The sequence below is a fragment of the Battus philenor genome, unplaced genomic scaffold (assembly GCF_028537555.1).
Source record: "Battus philenor isolate CCGP_79_NKW_IND1 unplaced genomic scaffold, ilBatPhil1.0.hap1 SCAF_19, whole genome shotgun sequence".
Lineage (NCBI taxonomy): Eukaryota > Metazoa > Arthropoda > Insecta > Lepidoptera > Papilionidae > Battus > Battus philenor.
Window position 1 is genome coordinate 13,706,300 of NW_027181681.1, and position 12,794 is coordinate 13,719,093.

At 46.3% G+C, this 12,794-nt stretch overlaps 1 non-coding gene across 1 annotated transcript; it reads right to left on the reverse strand.

The window, feature by feature from the left end:
- Positions 1–12,073: 12,073 nt before the first annotated feature.
- Positions 12,074–12,145, reverse strand: TRNAW-CCA (transfer RNA tryptophan (anticodon CCA)). The gene has a single exon. It is a non-coding gene; the product is annotated as a tRNA-Trp (tRNA).
- Between the last annotated feature and the right edge of the window lie 649 nt (positions 12,146–12,794).

A 12,794-nucleotide genomic window follows, 5' to 3' on the forward strand; every position in this document is an offset into this window, starting at 1 on the left:
CTCGCAATGCTTGGTATCGAAAAATAGAGGGCGCTGAACATAATCACATTGAGATAAATATAATAAATCCGTAACTTTAAGAAAAGAACCTGGAGTTTTTAAAAACTAAATAAACTTAGACGTTAATACTTGATCTTTATAAAATAACATGATGTTATATTTTACTTACGTCATACTGAATATGCATCATGGTTAGGGAAGTACCGTAGATTAATCACTTGATAATTGTAAAAAAACTTGCAGATATTGAACTCTGCTCGGCTACGCTGTAGTTAAATAACTCTACCTTTAATATATTACTCAGCGTTTACATTATCCTTAAATATCCACAGAGTATGTCTTTGTTTGGCGGCGTGTAGTCATGTAGGCTTTTACGATGGCGACATATTGAGTACATGAAACGTAAAACCATAACAAGAACGATTTGTCTCCGAATTTTTGATTGTTCGTCAAACGTCGAAAATAAGACAAGTTTACATTATTCTATGAACTTGTTAGTGACAAACAAAGTCCGTGCGAATATCCGCCCGTGAGGCCTGTGCCTGCAAAAAGGTTCAGGATAAATTCTGGACAGCTTTACATGCGGTCAAACTTTACATATACCTACGCAGAAAAAAACATGGAGCAAAGACAAATAGTATTTATGCTTCACAAAAAACCAACAGCATCGATTTTCTCTTCGTAGATTCTTTGATGTCAGAAGGGACTTTCTTATCGAAGTCTCATCGGACGGACTCTAGCTCAATCGTCATTATCGTTAAAACAAAAAAATGTCGACCCATTGTCGTGTTAAACGTGCTCACTGGTGCCGTTCAGCAACATCATCATTTCAGCCACAAGACGTCTAGTGCTGAACGAAACACTACTCCATAGATTTCCAGTTGAACCGGCTGGAAAAGACCCGCAATTACCGTCTTCTGAAAACCTTAACACTATAATCTCGACAAAGAGTATTAAAGTCCCAAAACCATAAGGGTCCATAAAGATATACGTTTGGCATAATTTTCCGTAAAATATTCGACGCATTCCAATCACTGACACTCACCCGGGCGGTCCCGGCCCGACCGTTACGCGACCTTCGACCGCCGCTTAAAGATCGAGATGATCGTGTCGAAGCGCCATTAAAGCGTCAACGAGCATCAACGAGCATCAACGAGCAACAACGAGCACCCGGCCGCGGACGGCTCGTAAAATCTTTACGAGCGCTACCTGTCGCGCGCTGCACCCGCCGCCGAAAATAGCCGATCTCTCGTCACAATGTTACCTTTAAATTTCGTCTACAAATAAACCCACATCGTACAGTAAAGTCGCTCTATTATTTGTTAGAAACGTGTTTCACAATAGCTTCGCGGATAATTAGGTGCTCCTTGCGTCAGCCGCAAGAGAGGTGATCGCAGTTGCTCAATGCTGTTGTTAGCTTTGTAACGTTCACTCAACTGGAACACAAGCCTCGTCTCCTAAAAACCAAACCTAAAACTGTTTCGAAAAAGTATTACCATAAATTTATTAAAGAATTTCTATAATCAACTCGTTAAACTCTTATGTACATTTCACAAGTTTGTGATGAAATAGAAAGGTATGAAGTACTTCTATTCCAGTATTTCATACATTTAAAATTTTTGCCTTAAATCACTGTACAATTGAATAATCTTTTAAAATCAAATTTATAATTAACAAAATTACATTAAAGCGCCATCTATGTGAAACTTTGCGAACTATTAATCTCGTGAGAAAATGTATAAAATGGAATTTGCAGCTCAGGTAATTATCGCGGATAATGTTCCTACACTGTAATGTTAAATAACTAAAGTAGACCGCCGGATGCGTGTTCCTATAGAACTAAAGCAACATGGTCTGCATACTTTGTATTGCAGCCGTTTCGTGGTTTATTTATGTCTCGCGACGGGTAGCGTTCAGTTGACGTCACGTGTGACAAGAGATAACATTCAGTCAGAGACAGTTTTTGATGTACAACCTACTTAGCAGAGTACACATTCATGAAAGTGATGAGCACGCAATTATACCTTTGTGTTGTATTTTAAAATAAAACAAATATAATATACATAGGGACATTAGTTTTAATGAGAAATTAAAAACTAACAAATGTAATGCAACTAACAAGCGGACGGAACAAATTGGAGAACAAGAGTAGAACGAAATGAAAAATATCGCGAGCGTTGTCGGCATTGGACGCGCCATTGTGCCTTACTGGACCTGAACTTGACCCTCGCGATCGGCAATGTGACAGAGAAATCTTTTTGTGGACGGATCAACAACTTTACCCACTGTTTATTTTACAATAATTTAAAATTTATCAAAACAAAACGTATTACCTTCTTCTAGCAAATGTGTTATTGTCTATACATGTTTCTGTATCTACGGGCTCTTTCCTTTGGTCACGTTACGTGAAAACGACTTTACCGATTCCATTCATATTTTTAAAAAAATTCTACAACTTTGAAGAAGGTCCTTGTGCCAAGCCGCTGTCGCCGCCGAGCCCGCGCGGGGAGACTGCCCTGCGCTTCCGCGTCATAAACAACCCTTAAGCTACCTCAGCACAGCTGCACCGGCTATTTAGAAAGCCACTTGCATATACTAGCGGCCGTACCTTTTTACGGGAGCGCGGACAGTGCCCGACGATTAAAAATTGGCACGTCCGGCGCAGCGTCGCGTTACTTCTGTTTTTAGTAACATCACCACCATCGGAGCAGACCACCGTCTCTGCTTTGTTGAAGAAACCGCAAGCGGACGAGTTCATAGGACGGAGAGCAAAGTTCTAGAATCATGAGTCGATGATATGCTCAGGCTAATAAAGACATTCGCTAAGGTTATAATGTAAAAACCCGACAAGTTGAAATGAACTCTTCTTAAATCAGAACGCACCTGTGCCCTCGCGGATTTATTTTAAATTGAACGACACAATTATAATGAAACGTAATCTGTTATACTTTCTATATCCATCAAAATACCTCAAAGTAGAAAGTTATGTCTAATATATATATCTAAATAATAAATTAATCAATAGATAAATATAAGCTGATCATGATGACTGAAATAAAGGGATCGAAGATCTCTTGACGCTCTATAAGGTTCGGGAAGCACATCAATTCCTTCTCGGCATTAGGGCTCACGTCTGAAGTTACCGGGCACCCCAACCCCGGAGATCGCCATCACAATATTTACAGGGTCCGATACGACGCCCGAAAGGGAAGCCGACAATGATTTCTATGTTCACTGCCTTTGATGATGCCGGACGGACCAGCTCACCGGCTGCGTCAGGCATCGCACAGTATACCGGATGTTTGACTCGAGCGGCGGGCGGATAATAGCAAGGCGCTCCCAGGTCGCGAAGACGGATTCGCTTTGAACCGAAGTGCGTGCGGTCACGTTCAGACGAAGTGCGTGCGCTCCCTGACATTACTCCACAGCATCGCGGTTGTCATTAACATATTTACCAGTCGCCGCCAAACGAGCGCATGTCAGCGCGGACGCACAGGGACGACGTAGGAAGGGAGGGGGAGGGGGGTGACTTTTAGTCGGAAAGCGAGCGTGAGAACCGGACCGTAACGTTGGAAGTTACGTAAACCTGTTACTGCTGTTGTTGTGTATTAACTGTCCGGAATTTCCTTCAAGATTTACCCGGGAACCATCCGATAACAGATCTTCCGTACCTGTGCTAGTTGTCCGTACGCCATGGAATAGGAATGGGATGAAACAGACCGGCTGCCATCAACTAGTGTCGATAAATTTATAGGCGTCGGTCATGAGTTGTTCTCCAACAGCGGGCGGACGATTTGAACAAGTTCATGCGACGAATGCGAAATGAAAAGTGTTTTACAGTCCCAATATCTCAAAGTAAGTCAATCCTGCCAAGCTGATAGAAATTCGCCACCGGAGGGAACAACGTGATTATGTAATCATAAGTTACATCGCCATTAGTTGATGTTAAATAAGTTGCGTAAGTGAGCCCGCAGCTAGCTGGACAATAGAGTGGACTTGCGAGTAAAGAATTTCTGATATAACGTCTCTCTTTCTTATGCTATGATGAAGAAAGAGCCCGATTGTACCTGAATCACTGCACGATAGGGATGTGTCGCAGTGGATCTATGTATAACAGATGCAACAGTGTCGTCGCCGCGCTCGAGAGTCTGTTTCCCTTCAAGAGGTATAAGCTCAATAGAGCAGAGACAATTGAAAATATTCAATGTTTCCTGTCACCAGAACGTTCTGTCGGAAATTTTTGGTAAAGCACTTCTCGTTCGTTAATGTTGCTTTTTAGATTCAATAAGAATATTATTAGCTCTGCTAACTGAAGCTGTGGTGGCGGGAGGGCTCCAGCTGTTCCGAAATTAACATCTCGCCTATTTGCTCGTCCACTGTCACCAGCCGCGCGAGCACATGCACCCTGTCCGACTTCAGGTGAATTTTACTGTTGCTCCCTGGAGTAGGCAAAGGGCAGTAAAATGAGTGGCGAGCTGTTTCCTGTGCCCGCTTGCAGCCGGCGGCAGAGCGCACGACGCGTTGGCCTTTAGATCTCAAACCAAAAATCCGTACCGAGCTGTCCCTCGCACAGAAACTACAATTTTAAAATCGCGTCGTAAAACGCCGCGCGCCCGCCCGTGTGTGGCCGCGGAATTTGCTCATTAATATTTAATTAAAGCGATGTAATTAAGTGTGGACATATAAACACGTCGCGGGTGAGGTGGATATTTACGGCGCATTAGCGCTGAGCGCCCATCTCCGATGCAAATCTATACAAATAAATAAAACATAAACAACTCGCGCTTCCAAAATTATGTTCCGTTAATACATTAGTTCTCTATTTGCATATTACTCAACGACGTCAGCTAGCGGGCGGCAGGCGGGCCGGGCTCCGACGGTACCGGGACGATGCGGTGGGCGGGCGCGCACCAGCCGGCGAGGGCAAAAATTAATGTTGAAAAGTTACCTTAAAACCTGTTCAAGATCCTCTCGTACGATAAGCACGGAAATTATGTAGGCGCGTGAACGCTCGCTCAGTAGACGCGACGTGGTCGCTCATGTCTAAACGGTCGACTTGTACTTCGTACACGTTGACCAGAGGTTGACTACCTGGAACCTGCGCGGTTGTAATGTATCCACGCAACCAGCGCCCAAAGCGCGTCACCTGTTGGAGTCGCGGTTTGTTTTATAGAGTTATGAATTAGGTTCTCACATACAATACCGGTCCGCAAGAACAGGAAATTTAAAAATTTTGATTTGGAATTCCATAATTGTTTCTGATAATTCTGTCACATTAATAAATTTGATAATTCATATTTTGTTGTATTCTGACATTCTCCTCTCAAACAGAAGAATATCAGATTTAAAAAAAAGAAAAAGAAATTCTTTATGTTTAAAACAAGAAAGCAGTGAGGAGATGAATTATCATAAAAACCCCGCCGCGTGTGCCCCGTGATGATGAGACCGTCAGCCCGCTCCTCCGATTGGTGAACGACGTGGCGACGTGTGAGTGTACATGCACATCCCCACGCACACGCACGCGCACACGCACGCGCGCTAACGAACCGTATCGCGATCTCCGACGCGTCGTACACCTTGTCAAAAATTGAATTAGCCGGACGTGAGCACCGGCCGACGCCCCGCACAGCCCCGCACCGCCCCGCACCGCCCCGCGCCGCCCCGCGCCGCTGACACCTACGGGGACAAAGGAATGTTGCCCGTGTACAGCTCGTAGTCGCCCAACTTTACAGAGGACGAATCAAGAGAAGACCTCCACGAAGTCGCCTCTGCGCAAAGGTGTGAAACACATTGCTGCAGATTGCCAAGGCCGAGCCACGGCCACCGCGGTCAAGACTGCTCTGCATAAAATTAAGAAAAAAAACACAACAGACAACCTGACCAAGAGATGGAATTGAATGTCGCGATCAAAAGCTGAGAGCCATGACTCGGGCGGCGATGTCGCTGATCTTTTAAACCTCAAGAATAAAAACCCGGCGGTTGATTGCAAAGAGGCATTACCGGCTGGCTCAATGTAAACACCACGCCACGTGCCACAGCGAAATATTATACTAGCAGCGGAGCCTCTAAAAACTGTGCCGAAAGTGCGCCGGCCTCTGGAAGCGGCCTCCTGGGCCAAAATGCAACAATACAACTTTACAGGAGAGCCAAACAAAATTAAAACTTACTGTAACTTCCTTGGTTGGTATTTTTCTGATAAATAAATTCAAAAGAACAATAAATAAGAAGCAACTGTTACTGGAGATCTTAGTTTGATTAACAAAATATGAAATTTACTTCTTTCCTCGTTTATTCTTACTGTGTAGTTCACAATGAAACCATGTTGCATAGAATGATTTCCAACTAACCAAAATTGATGAATATTGCATTTCTTGCAACTCCATCAAGTTTTGAAATAATCGCGCGGGAAATCCTCGCGCAAAAGCTGCTGACTACCTTATCCAACCTTGTACGTTAAATTTCATATTACATATGCCTTGCTACTGCAATAAAAATCTATTTTTAATAGGTCACATGATTAATTACATCGATGAGGTGCGTTTACCGTAACTAAGTCAAAATAACCAAATTGTTAAATTGATCAATGTACAAAGAACCCGTCGATAACGACACCATCTATCTATCCCATATAAACAGGTGAGAAAAATAGTTAACAACACTTTACCTTACAAACCTCCGAGAAAATGTGACACGTCACAGAAGTGAAACAACTGAAGTCAAAGAAAACCACAAGAAGGCGTGCTAGTGTGTAATTAAAGAGAAATATGCTTTCCTATAAAACGATGGAATTATAATCATCAGCGATCAATCTGCGATCGTTTCATTTCCTGTTTTTTTTTACTGTTAGACTGCGTTGGGCCAGTTTTCGCCCTGTCCGTTTCGTCCGCGCGGATCTCCGGGCCAGCCGCGGGGGCAGCGGGGCGTGGGGGGGGAGCTGAAAGCGGGATAGCGCTCATCAGGTAATTGTTTACTAATTTAATATTTCTCTGGGAACTCCATCGGATGCCGTCATTGCTGCCAGTTCAGCTTTGAATCGTTTGTTTTTATTTTGGTGTCGCGGCTTCACACGAGGAGCGCGCCTCGGACAGCCCGCGACCGCCCTCTTTGCAACAGAATCAATATTCCGTTTGAACGGATATAAATCCGACGTCACATTTTTTTTAACACCAAAACCGATCGTTCGAATTTAGTAACGTGTTCATTACCAACACATATTTCCCTTATTTTTTCACAAACTTAAAGAGAAATGACGCGCCTGTCCTCGTGTCCAGCGTATCGGCGCTTCTAACGCTATTAGTAATGAATAACTAGTTGTGAGATGTCGTTGAAACTTTAATGATCGGCAGTTATAACGTATCCTAAAGTATGGTACGGAAGGCGGCACCGCTCCCACAGCTGGGACTGCGCCGGCCCCGCGCTAATTGAACGTAAACGTTTCATCTGTCAGCGGAGCGGCGCGCCGGCAAAAACGCGGACGAGTTATGATAACCCGGCCGGCTTGCATGCGGCGCGCGGCCCGCGGCCCGCACCGCGCCCGTTGCCAGGACAGTATTATCTGAAGAAACGAACTAAAATAATAGATATTTCACATCTGTTTTGTGTAAGCGTAAGCGATTACCAACTACATCTCATCATTAATTTTTAAATACATTACAACCTACCAGACCATACTCTGACGTCATTGACTCATCGTGTCTGCGCGAGCCGTTACCGACCTAAACATTTTATTTATCCATTACACGTGCAAATACTGTACGAGGTGGTATCGTTTTAAGTTAGGAGAAAAAAAATTGGCGTAAGATTGTTTTTCAGATCGGATGTATTTGTGATCGACTAGCGGGAGCCTAATGTTTCACTGTGACCATTTACTATGTAGCCGCAGGACATCCAATGCTGGACGTATCCCTCCCCTCCCAACAGTGCTGCTTAGAAGCGGCAGTGCATATTAAGATATGCGTAAAAATCCATAACTTGTCAACGTGCGCTGCAGTACGCGCTGTGCGGGCCGACAGGGCAGCACCTCTGGCGTCACTATTGGATCGACGGTAACGGAGGGGAAATCAGCGCCTAAAGGAGCGCACCTGATGCTTATCGCGCGCCCGCGTGCCCGCGCGGGGCGGGGTGCGCGGGCGGCGGGGGGATGCGCGTCCACTGTTGCCATTGACCACGCAGTGAGGACCTTCTACGCAGTTATGATATTTGTTTCGTCCTAACGGGGCGCTGCCTGGCCGAATGCCGCCGTCATGCTAAAGTAAATTTAAAAGTTAATTAATCTTACATTGCATGATTTAACTTTCATTTTTGGATACGAGTGCCTTCGTTACAGAATATTGAAGACTAAACGCTAGCGAGAAATTGCGCGACGCGGCGAGCTCCATGCGCGCCTTTTCGATCTCAGCAGCTGCAGTCAAGCAGCCGACAACAGTGCAGGGCCGAGCCCAAACTCAGCTCCCACGCACCTGATAGCTGTGAAGCGATAGTCTAGCACTACGTGTAGTAGCTAGGTGTTGTCCTATTCAAATAAGCCAGCACATTCCCGAGCACGCCAGGGAGCTTTCGCGCTTAACGTTTCCAGGTGTCTGACCGTGCACACATCGGTGACAGACATGTCCCGCGGTGCTCTACGGCTTCGTTACTGCTGACAGCGGCCTGCGACTGCACGGCGCAGTGCAGCCTGCCCTCGCGAGAGACATTGCGGTCACCTCTAAGATGACCAGTTTAGCCAAGCGAAGACATGCGTGTCGTGTGCCCGGCCATAGGAGATGCGGAGTTATAACGACGTACCTGGCAGCCGACACACGCACGCACTCGTCCCGAGCCCGTCCGCCTCCTCAGCACGACGCGCGCGTTAATTTCTGTCGAGTGCGTTCCCTCCCCCCCTCCCCCGCCCCGCCGCGCCTGACCCCGCACCGCGGAATGCGATCGCAGAACAAGTTCCGTACGCGCACCGCGGTCGCCCCCACAACGCCGACAATGTTTCAATTTCTTTTTACTAGCTGTTAAGTTTATTTGTTATTACATCACGCATCATGAAGTTTTGATGGATTTGCTAAACGCAATGGAGTAACGGAGCGGGCTGTGGGCCGGTAGCTGGCGCCGATTCTTTTAATTATTGTTACATTTATCGGGTGACCGAGCACTTGGGTTGTTCACGCCGCGCCGCGTGAAGTTACCGCGTGCAAGAACTCGCTAGAACGATACCCAGCCCAGGCTATCTCTCGATACGTTTAAAGTTCCGATCCGTGGGCACCCGGGAACATCGAACCTCGGCTACGTCGTATTACGCGGTGTCCGCCGTGCGCGCTTTCTGTTGTGGAATAAGCCTTGTGTACTGCGCGCTGGTCAACACTTCTGAATGAAAGGAACACCAGCAGCATGAAGCCATGCACGGTATCACTGACATTGTCTTTGCATTCATTAAAATTCTCGGTAAGAACGGAACGCACGATGGAGAAAGCGTGTAGGGGTAAGGACATCTCCACGATGTATATATTTACAAAGCAGAGTTCATTTGTAGGTAGGTCCTCGCGGCGCCGCACCGCAGCGGAGGCGGCGGGCAGAGGTGCGTCACAAGCCGGCGTCGAATTCAAAACTTGTCGCGCGCACATCTCGTCAGATAAACACGTCGACTGCAACGCACTATTGATTTATTCTGGTTCGTTTAAATCGCAGCTGTAATCAACATCAAGGTATGGCGCGCCTGTAATGTCGTGTTTAACGCGTACATTAAACACGACATTACAAAGTCGCGCCCGCGATCGTCTCCCGCCGGCTTACATCGCGTTTTGACGTCGATTGAGGGATATTGAGCCTTACGGAGACAGCTCATTTGACGCACCAACATGCGCGGCGGCTGCACGGCTCGCTTTCCAGGGAAGCGGCGCGGGCATCGCTCCGTCGCATGTAAAAGGGCAGCCCGGGGAAAAACTACTGCGTGCGATACAACGCGCTACAGTTGCTGCGGCGCGCGGCCGATGTATAAGTAAGCATGGCCTTTTAGATCGCACGGCCCCGGTGCCGCTGCAGCGATGCACCGCAAGTGTTTGGTTCAATCTAATACTCGTATTTTAATAGCAATCAGCACTATCATTGTCACAGTCAGATTTAACTACCAGCAGTCTACACCTAACTGAAAATCAGTTTTCGCAAGTCCGTTTCATAGTTCAACCGTGCGACATTATTAATTGCGTAATTTCTACGCGGCTGTTACTTAGGAACAATGACAGTAACGTGTAAACGACTCTCCGAGTTCGCACTCACGGTCGGCTGAGGGGCAGTACCCGAGACGGGCTGTCTGCTACCAAAATTCTAGATTAAGAGCGCAACGGTTTTAATGGGCATAGATTTTATAAACAATTTGTCCCTCGCCTTCTTTAATAAGGCCGAGTAAATTCTGCAGGCTCTCTTTCCTCGCAAACTTTTGAGTCCAAAAAAAATTGGTGCTCGATGACACTAGAAAAGTCAGTCAATAAATTGAGCCTTGAGAAATATAAATACCGAAACTAAATAGTCAGGATTTATTTGTTTTTGTTGTTACAAATTTGTAATGCGCGCAGAACTAGCTCTTAGTTGTTAGATGTGAAACGGCTTTGCGTTCACGAGAGAGACGATGAGGCTTTAAAAATATGAGCATTTATTGACGAAGTTTCGGAACAGTTTGTAGAACGTTACTAAACTACAGAACAGGAGAAACAATAAAAATAGTTTGCATTGCAAACGACGATTTGTGTTCAACAAGTTGCCATTCAGAGCCATCGACAGCGGCGGATAAAAACGAACAATAAACGCAATCAGCGCGACGCGGGCTGAGGCGCGGGGTGCTGCACAGGGCGGGGCGGTGCGGTGCGGTGCGGGGGAGGTGCGCCGCGGAGGGCGGGGCGGCTGCGCGGGCGCCAGTTCTCACCGCTCGGTGCGTTTTGTTATTTCACGCTCCGCCGGTCGCTAAGGGCTCGCTACACTTGCCCGCTGGCGTTTAGCCACCGACGGCAGGCTGAAATAAAAGTAGGCAAAGGAAACTCGATCCTCCTTTATCCCATCTCACGTAACACGGCATGCGGTTCATTGTTGTGGAGCAGGGCCGCCCGGCGGAGGACACCGTTCCAAAACTGTGCCTGGCAACGCCGTACATGGATAGAAACAGTGGCTCACTACAATTAATGCCAAGTTTATTCTCTGCAGCATTATAGTGTCTAAACTTTTAATTGGGTTCCGGAGAATCACATCATCTTTCTCATAACAGGGTGGAGGTGTCCCGTCTCTATCTTAGGAGGCGATCAAAAGAGGCGTCATGTTATCGGATCAATATCCGATAACATGACGATACGAGGAACCTTCATCGACCAAACCAGGGAAGTATTCCAGCTATTCCACGAGACGCCTTTGTTCAGTTCCAAGAGGCACCAACGTGTTCCGCAGGAGACAGTGGTGCCCCTAGAAAGTGCTGAGTACCAACACCAAGTACGTAGTAGCAGATCGAACGAATGTCACTTACCGGGTATCACGGTCGTCCCAAGTTTTCGTAATAACAGAAGGCGTCGCCGGGTGCAGCACTTTGAATGTATATATTTATTGAAAAACCGAAAGCTAACATGAACATACAATAATATGTTATTAGAAATAACAATAAATTAAAAAAAAAAAACATTGCAACTTGCCGGCCACGGGCTGTCCCGCGTGCGTTTCAGAAGAGTTGTAAGAGTAATTGTTGCGGTACATAGATCATCGGCGAATATGGCGCTAAGTGTGTCGTCAGATCCTACACGAAACTTTGTTAATAGAGGGGTGGCTGGAAACAATAAAGCTTTTACATCTATAACCGGTCATCTTGTACAACACACAGCACACGGCACGCGTGCGTGCGCGACGCTGCGCACGGATGTGAGGAAATTGGAGATGCGCTGGCCCTACGCTCCGAACTGCGAAAAAACCAATCTCGTGTTTTTTACACCAGATTCTTTTTTTTAACGCTTTTTAAGATACATAATTATAAAAAAAAATCAAAATTATTATTTCCAAATTTTATATTACTATTAATAAAAAAATTCGTAGATAAAAAAATGTTATATTGAACATTTGACCCCGACGTGATTTGAACACGCAACCTTCTGATCTGGAGTCAGACGCGCTACCGTTGCGCCACGGAGTCCTTGCCATTGCAATTGCCAAAATACAATTAGGTTGATATTTGTATTACGATGTAAAATTTTTAAAATATATTATCTTATCTGAATTACTTCACGTGTTAGAACTGTACGTCTATCTGTACCGCTTTAAATAACTCACGCGAAGTTAGCATTTGGGCAAAGTACGTGGACATGTCAATGCATCTCGCGATGCGTGCACCAGATACCCTGGTTCCTATCCACGATGGATGTGTTTTGCGCTGGAAAAGGGTCTCGGTAACATCGCCCAGAGTACGCTGCGCTCGTCCAGCTAATAGTGGGGTTGACCCGCGACGAGTACCTGACCACTAGACTGTCACTTCATCTCATCATCATTCTTAATCATTTCCTATTTATTATTAATTTTTGTACTCAAATAGACACTTCGCTTATGCAATCGACGGTCGCGGGGAGCAAAGCGTTCTTGAGCGGCGGCCACGAGTCGGTGAGCGCGACGTGCGTATGGCTGCCCTCAATTTGCCGATAACGTGGTACGAGTGGGGAAGTCACGCAGTGAGGACACGCGGCTGCGCAGAGCGGTCACTGTGGCGGTCCTCGCGGCAGGCCACGACACGACGATGATGAGATGTCGACCTGTCCCGGCTTAGCTCGGCGAGGCGCCACGACAACTGA